Raw genomic sequence first — 13,296 nt, forward strand, 5'->3', positions numbered from 1 at the left:
AGACGGCCAGTGGAGAGATGATGCCTATACATGGACTGACAAATATAAACTTTGAGCTCGGGCATCAGTCATTTATACATGAATTTCTGATCGCTAACATTACGGATGACTGTATTATTGGGCTCGATTTTATGCAGAAATGTGAATTCTCTCTGAACATCGGAGGTGGTACTTTGAAATGTGGTGATGTTGAGATTCCCTTGCTCGGGGATGAAGATGAAGAGAATGGTCAAATAAGAAGAATCCTTTTAACAGAAGATACAAGTTTGCCAGCTCAGTCTGAAGCAATTATCTGGGGAAAGTTAGAGCATGGTCAAACTGCAACGATGACGGCGATAGTGGAAGGCATTGAAAATGACAACAGCGGAATGGCAGTAGGAAAAACATTGGTCCTTGTCGGAAAAGATCAAAAGGTGCCCGTCAGAATCATGAACCTCGGCCTACAGGAGAGACATCTAGAGAAAGACAGCCCCATCGCAATATGTAATACTCTTGACCTGATAAGAAACTGTAATAATGATATCACGATCGTTAATTCCACCAAACCTGTCAATCCACAAATTACCAAGCTCCTGACAGAAATGAAAGTGAATTTATCAGATGAGCAGTTCAGCAAAGCGGAACAGTTGATCATTGAGTTTGAAGATATTCTGCCATCTGATGAAACAGACTGCGGACGGACAAACATGGTACAACATCGAATAGACACTGGAAACACCAGACCGATTCGACAGCCACCACGTCGCTTGCCGCTAGCAAAGCAACAAGAAGCTATGGACATGATAGAGGGCATGACGCAGCAAGGAATCATTGAGCCCTCAAATAGTCCTTGGTGTTCGCCTATTGTCTTAGTAAAGAAGAAGGATGGATCTATGCGATTTTGTGTAGATTACAGAGCTCTGAATGAAGTCACACATAAAGATAGTTATCCACTTCCTAGAATCGACGATACTTTGGACACGCTTGCAGGGTCCCAGGTATTTTCTACTCTCGACCTAAAGAGTGGGTATTGGCAAGTTGAAATGCATCCCAATGATAGAGAGAAAACCGCCTTCTCTGCTGGCAATGGCCTCTGGCAATTTACTGTGATGCCATTCGGTCTCTGCAACGCACCAGCCACCTTTGAACGATTGATGGAGAGGGTTTTACGAGGACTTCATTGGACTACATGCCTTGTTTACCTTGATGACATTATTGTCATTGGCAAAACGTTTGAAGAGCACCTTGCAAATCTGAAGGAAGTATTTCAACGGATAAGAAGTGCGGGAATGAGACTCAGCCCAAAGAAGTGTTCCTTATTCAGGAAAAACGTTAAGTACCTTGGTCACATTGTGTCAAATGACGGAGTCAGCACTGACCCTGACAAAGTTGAGGCAGTGAAACGATGGCCTACGCCAAGTAATATCCATGAGCTGAGAAGTTTCTTGGGACTCTGTACATACTACCGACGTTTCGTGCCAAATTTCTCAAACATCTGTAAGGTCCTTCATCAACTGACAGAGCAAAAGAGGCCATTTATTTGGACATCTGAATGTCAAGAAGCTTTCGAGAGGCTGAAAAACACACTATCCTCATCACCAGTATTGGCCTACCCCATTCCAGGGAAGACATTCATACTCGACACAGATGCAAGCAACACTGGAATAGGCGCAGTCTTGTCCCAAAAGGTGGATGAAACTGAACGAGTCATCGCATACTTCAGTCGAAGCCTATCGAGAGCTGAAAGGAACTACTGTGTGACGAGACGTGAATTGCTGGCTGCTGTGGATGCAATAAAACATTTCCACAAGTACCTATACGGGCAGAAATTTATCTTAAGGTCAGATCACGCAGCTCTGCAATGGTTGCTTTCGTTTAAGAGCCCTGAAGGTCAGGTGGCAAGGTGGATCGAACGTCTTCAAACCTATGAATTTGAAACTAAGCACCGAAAAGGGCAAATTCACCAAAATGCTGATGCACTGTCTCGACGACCCTGCAAAGCAGAATGTAAGCACTGCAAGAGGGCTGAAGAAAAGGAGGTAGCTGTCAATTGTCTTCGGCTCGGAGTAGATGTTTCCGGACCCTGGTGTGATAAAAGGATTCGAGAGGACCAAATGCAAGATGAAGATCTGGCTCCCATTCTTCTATGGAAAGAAGATGGACAACGGCCAGATTGGAAAGACATCTCTGAGAAGGGGGTAGCCACCAAGGCGTACTGGGCTCAGTGGGACTCGCTGACGGTGGTCAATGGTGTCATCAAAAGAGTTTGGGAATCTGCTGATGGAACATCCAATCGCCTTCAGCTGATGTTACCGAAGGTGAGAGTTGCTGAAGTACTGAAAGAGATGCATAATGGCGCTAGCGGATCTCATCTTGGTGTCAATAAGACTCTGGAAAAGGTTCGTCAGCGGTTCTACTGGTTCAGATATAGAGAGGATGTAGAGGAATGGTGTCGAAGGTGCGACATATGTGCGGCAGCAAAAGGCCCTCGACGCAAAACTAGGGGTCTTTTGCAACAGTATAATGTTGGTGTTCCATTCGAGAGGATCGCAATAGATGTAGCAGGCCCATTTCCTGAAACCAAGAAAGGAAACAAATACATCTTGGTAGTCATGGACTATTTCAGCAAATGGCCAGAAGCTTATGCCATACCAAATCAAGAAGCTATCACAGTGGCCGAAACACTCGTGGATAACTGGATCAGTCGCTTTGGTGTACCTAATGAGTTGCACTCTGACCAGGGCAGGAACTTCGAGTCCAAAGTTTTCCAGGAGATGTGCAAGACACTTGGCATCGAAAAGACTCACACGACAGCTCTCCATCCGCAATCTGATGGGATGGTGGAGCGATTCAACAGAACCCTAGAACAACATCTGTCTAAGGTTACTGATGACCGACAAGACGACTGGGACAGCCATATCCCCATGTTCCTCATGTCATACAGAGGATCCGTTCATAGCACCACAGGATATACCCCAGCGAAGATGTTATTTGGTCGTGAGCTTCGTCTACCATGTGACCTGTTATTTGGGATTCCGAGAGATACGCCAGTGTCTTCAACTGAATATGTCACCAATCTCCGAAGACGATTGGAGAATGCTCATGTATTGGCCCGCAGAAACATCAAGACCAACAGTGACCTGATGAAAACGAGGTATGACAAACGGGCCAATACGTCGGGGTTCCATGAGAATGATCTAGTGTGGCTCTATAACCCACAGAGACGAAAAGGCAGATCCCCGAAACTCCAAAGAGACTGGGAAGGTCCATACCGTGTCGTAAAAAGAATAAACGACGTGGTCTACCGGATACAGAAAAGTCCACGGTCCAAGCTGAAGGTTGTCCACGTTGACCGACTCCATCAGTACCGTGGTGAAATAGAATCTGTTCGGGACGAACAGATCTAAGAAGGGGGCAGTGTTACGAATGAACAGTGACAGGTAGAGGTCACTATGTGTGACCCCGGTGAGATGACACAGCACCGAGTGTTATCTGGAATCTATGCATGTAAACAAAGACAGGATGGGACGTGCCTCACGTGTTGTTCCAGAGGACGAACAGATTTACGAAGGGGGGCATTGTGACAAATGAACAGTGACAGTTAGAGGTCACTACGTGTGACCTCGGCGAGATGACACTGCAGCAGGCATCCTCTGGGATCGACATGTATAAACAACAACAGGATGTGATGTTTCCTCCCATGTTGTTCCAGAGGGTACTAGCAGTGTTTTTGCAACAATAGACAAGCGATTAGGGACTCTTTATAAACCAGAGATGTTCATGTGAAAAGAGTCAGTACAGTCGTCGATACTGTTCTCTACTGTGCGAGACAGTAGAAGAGAGTGGACTTGAGCCGTTACAGTCGATACAGTTGATGTAAGACGTATACGCTACATGTTACAGTGACGAATTGTTATAGTTATAATTCAATAAAGTTATTTAAAGCTGAAAGTTGAGTCGTCAAGTTCTTTGCAGTGTTTCTTTTATTTGTGTGCCTAGTACATTTAGCCAGAAAATCAGAAATACGTAACAATATAATAAAATCAATGGATCTTCTTTTGTATTTTCATGTGTCAAAGTAAAAAACTATCTGCGCAAAGTGTATTTCTAAAAGTTAGATCTAGGTCTAAATCCTTTCGATCTTTTCTATGTCAACATTGTAGACATGGCCTAGATCCATAAAATACTATAGCTGTAATAGAATTGGACAACTTTTTTTTTTTTAGGGTCTTAAGTTTGTTTTAGGGCTACAATACATACACTAAGGTCTAAGTTGGTACCTAAGAAACATTCCTGCCAAGTTTTATCAAGATTGGTCAAGCGGTTTTGATGTCTATAAGTAACATACATACATACACCTCACATTCTACTTTATAGTATAGATAGTTGTAAATGAGGATTTATTCCCCTTGGATAAGCCTTTTTAAACGTAATTTTGTATTTTGTTGGTTTATTTCTTTCCCCCGATCCGTTTGGCACAAAGCAGGGGCGGACTGGCTATATGGGCATTCGGGCAAATGCCCGGTGGGTCGTTACCCTAAAGGGTCAGTAGGGCCACCTAAAGGGCCTAATGAATGCCACTATAGAAAGTATTAAATTGTTAAAGGTTTTATGGTATTCTGTTGTAAAAGGGGCCTCTGAGCGTCGTGTTAAAGAAACAAATAACCTTTAACAGACTCTACAGTGTAATGCTAATTTAATCTATCTCATTTTACGAAGTAATGTAATAGCCTACACCTGTAGACAGTGCTACTAGTAGGCTTCATCCTTTAAGGGACTACACACTTAGCGATTAAAAAGCAGCATGAGGCCTGTATTTCTTATTAAGCTATAGAGTTCACTGTATGCATGCGTAAAGTTATTATACACACTTAGCGATTAAAAAGCAGCATGAGGCCTGTATTTCTTATTAAGCTATAGAATTCACTGTATGCATGCGTAAAGTTATTGATACATTATCAAATCAAACATCGATACATTATCAAATCAAACATCGATACATTATCAAATCAAACATTGATACATTATCAAATCAAACATCGATACATTATCAAATCAAACATTGATACATTATCAAATCAAACATCGATACATTATCAAATCAAACATCGATATATTATCAAATTTAACAAAATGATTTTTAGGACAGGTAGAACTAGAATTGGATGCCCATCATATGATATAGAAGTTATGGGCCGAATGGTATAAAAGCTTGGGCCGATTTTGACACCCAGACAAAGGGCAACAAGTCTTCACAGTGATCGTTCCCCGATGATGTTTATAGCCTTATCCCAACTGGTGCCTCTACTTTGAGCCTCTCTCTATAATGGTGCGAGGACGGCCCTGTTTGCGTTTTGTTTCGGTCTCAGCCTCCACGTTATTGCTGTCTCAGGCGAACGTGTTGCACTGTGTCTTAAGTTGTGCAAAGTCATTCGACTTTCGGTCAACACTGACAGGATTTCTCTGCTGGTAACATGGTCTCTTTGACCGTATTTTAAACATTTGTACTTTAGTTCAGTACACTGCTTCACAAAATTGTGTATACGCAGGTTATTAATAAATACTAAGTGAACCTAATAGAACCTAATAGTTTTCATTTCTGAGGGAATGTCCCAAAATTGTAATAAAAAAATTAAATACATAAATAAAAAAATATGTATAAAAAAATGTCCGGTGGAAAAGTAGATCTTTCTTGTTTTTTTCTAAGCAAGGGAAGATATTCTTTGAAAACAAACTATTTAACGTTTAAGTCTTATTCCCTCCCTTATATCTTCACAACCCTCCGAGACTAGCGGAAGGGACACAATGTTGAGTGCTACCAAAGACGACGACATTCCGAACAAAACAGGACTAAATAATGCAGGTACTCTTTGTTTTTCATGGTGCAAACCGTGATTAATTCAAAGATATATCAGAAAATTTTGTAGTAAATTATCTCCCAGATTCTGTCACGGTGACCTCTGTTGTACATCTCTCTATATATGTACTCTCCATGCAATATTAACTGTAGACATTCGTAGGTCAGGGGAAATAATAGGATGACATGTCATCGTGTTGGTTATGACTTTAACTTCCTCAGCAGATTTTGTGCCCGTTTTCAAATTATTTTTTTATAAAGTTTCTCAGCCCTCATTTCCAAAGCGCCCTTAACACCATTGATTAAGAGGTCTCTCTTATTAATGTATCAAATTTCTGTATGCTGTTAAAATTATGGAAGTGGCTATATTTTTTTTTAAATTGATGCCAGTGCTTCCTATATATATGGACATATATTTAAATAAAAAAACGCGAGACTATTTTCTTCATCATTTATTTTGAAATCCCTGTGATGTAGCCCTACCGCGAAAGTTGGATCTGCGAAAGTCAAGGGACAACTGTAGCTTCTATCGCACATCTTGTTCTTAATGAAAATCAGTTTGGCTTCGGCATTCGGACCGCGCATCGGGAGAGAAGACACATAAGATTAGAGTTAGTGCGAAGCGACACGCCAGGAAATTTCCATGGTTGAACCCATCTGTGGCCTTCTAAACAATTATTTGGTTATTGCAAGTGTTCCAGTTCTCCGCCGTAATTGCAAGTTACTTTCCGACTCCAGCGTGCTTAGCAAAAAAATGGTATAATCTAGTTAATTGATTTTTCATGCAAAATGTTTCTGAATCATTAGTTACTTTTATTAACCTTAAAAGGTGAAATTTTTCATGCAGAATAATTACAACACAGTATGTAATTAGTGAAAGGCCAATAGTACAGTACCTACGTGAGGTACTTTGTTTAGTAGTAAAATAAAGCCTACAGTGTTAGAGGCGGACCAGCGCGTTAGCATGATATAGGCTCAGGGTCCTGCATATGACACTCGCCCAGGGCCCCGCGTTTTGCTAAAACCGCCTCTGTATGTGTGTGTTTTTCTGTTTGTGTGTGCGTGCTTTTGTTTACATGTATGAGTGTGTTTGCACTAGAAGTAAATTGTTTCATAAATATATTACAAACTAGCGCTGCTGAGAAAGTCTTGTGGTCAGAACTAGTTTTAGACTTACGACGACTTTATTGCTGAAGTTGACTGTATCTTATCCTTGAGATAATGTCTTTGCGTTGTGCGCTATACACACCAATACAGAGCACAAATTATAAAGAGTACTCTAAATCCATTCAGGTTTTAGTGTAAAGAGAAATGAAACTATTAGTAATTTAAATATTTTTCTACATAATTTTAAGAAATTCTGTGACACCAAAAAATTGTGGATCTCGCAAAGTGAGACACCGGTGTATCCAGTACATACAAATATATATATTTTTTTAAAATCATTTAGATGAAATAGTAATCGTTCAAAATAGCGTCCCCGACATTTTTTATGTTAAAATCTCCCCTCAACTTCTTCTTTTCATTTTCTTACGCTTTTCATAGATTCCATTACATCGCCCCAATATGTCTCCATATTGCTTGCTCTTGATTCTGTCTCTTACTGTTGTTTTTATTACTTTAGGAACGTCAATCAGAATAAATCAGAACATTTATAATTAGAACAGGCTAAGTCTGCTGTTATTAGCTTTAGCATGAATATCCTTTAAACCTGTAGTATTAAAACTGACATAGAATAATAATAATAATAATAATAATAATAATAATAATAATAATCTTTATTATCCGTAAGGAAATTTGTCTTACAATTTGTGCATTACCCCAAACAAAAAACATTATAACTATAAGAAACCAAAGTGTACATTCACACCAGACTCACTCATAATTTACATGTGACAAAGTTTATACCAGATTGTTCTTATTTAATGATTTCATTGCCAGGGGAACAAAAGAGTATGTGTCTGTTTGTCTTTGCTATCGATGTCTTGTATCTCTTTTGTGATGGTAAAATCACAAAATCCTGACACAAAGGGAGATTCTTTATTTCGAGGATCTTGTTAGCTTTTTTAGAGATGTTTGTCTCAAACAACTGCCCAAATGGGGTTTGTTTTTTGCCAATGATTTTGCCAGCAGCATTCAGGATTCTATAAAGTTTATTTTTATTTTTAATGCTCAGATTGCCATACCAGGCAGTGATATTGAAACTTAAAATATTGCAGATGTGAGCGTGATAAAACATAGCCAAGGCCTTTTCGCTAACATTAAACGAGGACAGTTTTCTTAGTAATCGTAATCTTTGCTGCCCTTTTTTGCTGATATAATCAGTATTTGCAGTAAAATTTAGTTTATTGTCTAGGATAGTACCAAGGTATTTAAAGGTTTCAATAGTCTCTCCAGCTACAGAAACAATATCATTTTCCTTCTTGTCCCTACGAAAATCGATTATCATTTCTTTGTTGTTTTTTTTACATTTAATAATAAAAAATTATCTTGACAGTATTTTTCAATATGTTCTATTTCTTTGAAATACTCATTTACGTCTGAGCTCTCTGAGAGCAGGGCAAGAAGGAGCAACAAGAACTATTGGATTGAAAATCATTGGTGTACATAATGAACCACAATGGCGATGTCACAGCCGCCTGGGGCGCCCCTGTGTTAACTATGCGTTCATTAGATATAACATTGTTTACCCTAACCCTCTGAGCTCTCTGGGTCAAAAATTCATTAGCCCCTAGTATTATGTATGTGTGGTGGAATAAGTCCGCCGATCGGTTCGTTTGCACTTCCCGATGGGGACGATGGCCTGCGACTCCTAGGGGTAAAGTCTTAGTGCCACAACGTGGTAAATATTTGGTTGATGTTATATAGGCACATAGACAGGCACAAGCAAAACACAAAGCTTATTGGTTTTGTGGAAGAACAAGTATTTAATAAAGATAAATTAAGAAGAAATACAATCAGTGAGTGAGGGGGGATGTACAGGAAGATTTAGGATTTTATGATAACGTTTAAGATAATATCATCACTGGGATATTGCTCATAAAGATTCGTGTATGGTTTGCTTATTCGGCTGTCTCTCACTTATCTGTTATGCAAGGTTCTCCTTCGGGGTGGGGTAAGCTGAAGCTCTGTTGTGCTGTAGCCAATTATTGGTGCCCTGCAGGTAGGCAGGCACTAGTGTGATGAATATGAGGATGCCACGCGGTGGGCTTACTCCTGTGGTAGTTGCAGACCGGTCCTGGGACGTCAGCCTGGAATGCCTTCGGTTCGGGTCGAGGGTGATGAGTGACTCACCCTCAACGGAAATGTGTGGAGAGCTGCTGAGGTCTGCCTTCAGGCAACAAAACACGCCAGACCTGGTGTAGGAGGCCGCTTTGCCTTACACGAGTTCCCAAATGAATCATTGACTTGAGAGTCTTCTGACTTCTCAGTGATTCTGATCTAGAATGGCATTAACCTGAAACTTTCGTCTCCGGCTTTTATAGGTTCCCGAACGGTATGTTAAGAGTAGTGACGATCCAATGGCCAGCGAGTCTTTTGAGTTTAGAATTGTTAAATTGGACCAATCTTTTCATTTGGAGCTCATTCACCTGACTTCTTTAACCCGCAACCCGGGGGGGGGGGGGACGAAGGAGGATGAAAGCGGAAACATACCATAATTATCAGGCTGGACCATCGCTCGACGGTACAGCGGACGGAAACGATTTGAATAGCCCTTGGCGTTAGGAGTGTCGACTCAAAGGGATGTACGTGGACACCAAATTTTAATGTCCCTGGACTTTACGGTTGCGTGCTTTTGTTTCGGCGTTTGGGGCGTAACATTCAATTTTAATGTTCCTGAACTTAACGGCTGCGTACGTTTGTTTCGACGTCTGGGTGTAACTTGGGATGTGTGTTTATGGCCTATAATTTGGGGGTTGGATCTAACCTTGGTGTAGTAGATTGTTTGTGTTCTACCCTGGTCAGTTTAGTGTAAAAGGGGCTATACAATGCCAACTAGTGGTTAAGAGGGGGGGGGTTAGTTCCGCACTGGTCAGTTCTGTATTGAGAAGGGACGCGTTTCGTCACAGTATGGACTAATCTGCAACGCTTTCATCTTTTCAATGAGTAAATGAAGTTGTATAGTGTTAAAAGCTGACGAGAAATCAATAAAGAACAATCTTACATAAGTGTTCGGTAAGTCCAGATGTTTGTAGACACAGTTTAAAATATTTAGGATGGCATCGTCTACAGTCGTCTAACTTATTACAAAGATCATTCAGAAGAAACATTTTAACCACTTTTTCTAAACATTTAGACACAATGGAAGTAAGTATATGTATTAAAGATCTATTTCTGAAAAAAAATAAAAGAAGACATTTTTAGTAATACAACTTAAAAGTGACTGAAATAAAAACTTCGAAGTTTCTTTATCAAATATTTGACCAAGGAAACCTTATCAAACGAATGCTCAGGAGTCTTCAGTTTCTGATTTGGCTTTGGGTATCCAGACGGTTTCAAAGTGACCCCAGTGTTGAAAAGCTCGCAGGGTACATTGATGAAGGAAGCCTCCTGCAGGTTAGCTGTGTGTACACAAGATCATTTTGAGCTTATTCAACGGGAGGAGGGGGGGCATCTGTCACATATTTGTTGTATTTAGATAGAGACGACCAAGATATGGAAGCAGGACTCGTATTGACACAATCATTATCACAGCCCACTTTTAGTTACCGAGTTTCAGCCAAAAGGGGGGAGCATGAAATCCTGTAAAACAAGTTTGTAGCGTCTCAATGACAAATCTGCAGCACTTAGGAGGAATGTTCCACATTTTATGACTTTTATTCGGCGCATCTCTTTCATGTTATAAGTCATGATCTATTTACTTGTATTTCTGCTCACATGTGAACTCGTGTCTGTGTATCAGTAAAAAGACATTTTGTTTGTCAACTAATTTCTTTTTATGAACTCCACTCTCCTAAAAAAAATGCTATCATCAAAATTTTCGCAAGCTACCGCTTCTTCCACACAATTCTCTTAGTGCTGGATTTGCTACTGTCACAGAGGAATGCAAATGTTCTCTTTGTGCTGCCTGGTATGTTTTGTGCAGTCCATTGAGTTGTCAGGTTTAAATATCGAAAAGTCAAATCGCTATTGAAAACAAATCTGATTTCACTACCGCTTAAAATAGTTGTGACATCTCCTTTTGGTCTTCCGAAAGTGAAATGCTTTGTCTTTAAAATGACTTATTATAAGCCGTTATTTCATTCACGTTCAACATCACAAAGAATAATAATTCTTATATAGTAATTACAACCGTGTAGCAGTTGACCCGTAACGGAAGACGAAATGAACTGTAAAATATTTGGCATTCATCACGTGAATATCATTAGTATGTTTAAGATAGGCTACAGAGTTTTCCATCTGTCTGATAATACCTTTGTCTGATAATACCTCTGTCTGATAATACCTCTGTCTGATAATACCTCTGTCTGATAATATCTCTGTCTGATAATACATATCAGTTTTCACCTTCTCTTTATTTGGTCGTTTCTTTAAACACGTAGTGAAAATACAACTTGATACAGACATGTGCATACCGGAACAAGAACATCAAACCCATAGCATAGAGAACAAAAAAAAACAACAACAACATTAGAAAGAACTTTTATGTAATAAGAATATATCTCCTTTATAAATTTTACAGAGTGATTATTTTGCTCTTCATAACTGGTATCTAATGAATGTTAGATTTAAAAACAAAAGGGGGCATTTTTTACCCCGCCTTAATATCCCTACCATCCTGAGAAAAATCCTGGTTAAAGCTTATGTATAAATCTACTCAACTTTATACTTATGTTCCTGAACATTGACGTATTAAACTCTCCAATGACTAGGCCCTACATACCCGCAGACGTATAGCCTGTTCTAGATAAGCAGTTTCTAGTCCCCTTACTAATGTAAATGTTTTTTTTAATACTTTGAACAATTAAAATGGTGAAACCAGACTTTTCCCAGTGTGGCCAACGAGCTAGTAATTCTTTTACCAACGATATTCAGCAACTGTCAATTTTCTAGGAAAATCGTTTGAGCCGTTTTCGAAAAACGTGCCCACACACACACTGGTTTCGCCCACCCAATGTCTGCCCACCCATTCGAAATGTTCGCCTTGAATATAGGTTTTGTAAAGAGAGAGAGAGAGAAAACAAACATAACAAGAGAAAAAGAGAGAGAAAGCAGGAGAATGAGAGAAAAAAATTTTAGCGTGAGATACAACAAGAACAAGAGAGAGAGAGATACAGACAAATAGACATATAGACTGGCGGACAGTGAGAGAGAGAGAGAGAGAGAGAGAGAGAGAGAGAGAAGATCTTCAGAAAGAGATTTAATATTTAAATGAAATTCCCAGTACTTTGATAGCAAATTTAGATAACGAAAGACGCTATGTCTACTATTTGGACGAGTTAGAGATGTGGTTGAAGAAATAAGAACATCTCTAAGTGCCCAATAAGAACTTCCAGATTGAACTACAAATAAACAGGAGAAAAAACGACTACATTAGTAGCATGAGTGCACAAGATTTTTGGCACCGCAGTTGGTAGCAAGAGACTGAAACAGTAGTTTTAAAATAAAGTAGACATTTCTAGTTTACATTTAAGTCCCTCCTTATTTGATTCAATTTATAAAATTATTTCAAAATAGAAAGATGGTTAATGGCTGTAATGCTCATTTGAAGATTACCCTCGTTACTGTTGAGCAGTCTACTACCTTCACATTCACATTGCTAAATGTTTTACATTCGATGTCATTTAATTTTTTGTTTAACAAGTATTTGACCATAACTCAAATGTAAATCAAACAGAGAACCAGCTCCCTAGTTATTAAATTATGTTTGACTAAATTTGTATAATTTTATATTGATTTAGGACAACGCCCTCAACATATTAGAGATGGGGAGGGGGGCTTATCTGCTGAGAATATAATACAGATGACAGGGCCTATTCATTAAAATATAATACAGATGACAGGGCCTATTCATTCAAATGTCTGCTTACAAAAGTGTCCATGCAGAGATCATTAAATATTTGCACTCTCTCAGAAGTCCCTTACAACTCAAGACTCGCTGTCAGGGTAATAGGGTTAAAGTAGAAAGAAGTGGGTTAAGGATAGGGGGAATTGGAAGAACTGGTGAAAAAAAAAACCACTTCTAGATACAATTCCCAATGTAAGGTAGAATATATGTCTATGGTTGATGGAAAAGTAACGAGACATTTTATTGTTTTATTTCTACTTTCTTTTGATTACAAAAGATACTTTTATTCAATCTATCAATGAATAATGATAGATATTGTCACGTCCCCAGGGACACCTCATTGTTTACAAAATGAGGACATTGTATCTATCTCAAATCAGGTCAGCGTACCCACGCTTAAATGCCAGAAAGATGCCGATTAAAACTTAGCTCAAGACTACAGCAGGGAAGC

Source organism: Biomphalaria glabrata, chromosome 10 (assembly GCF_947242115.1).
Source record: "Biomphalaria glabrata chromosome 10, xgBioGlab47.1, whole genome shotgun sequence".
Classification (NCBI taxonomy): domain Eukaryota; kingdom Metazoa; phylum Mollusca; class Gastropoda; family Planorbidae; genus Biomphalaria; species Biomphalaria glabrata.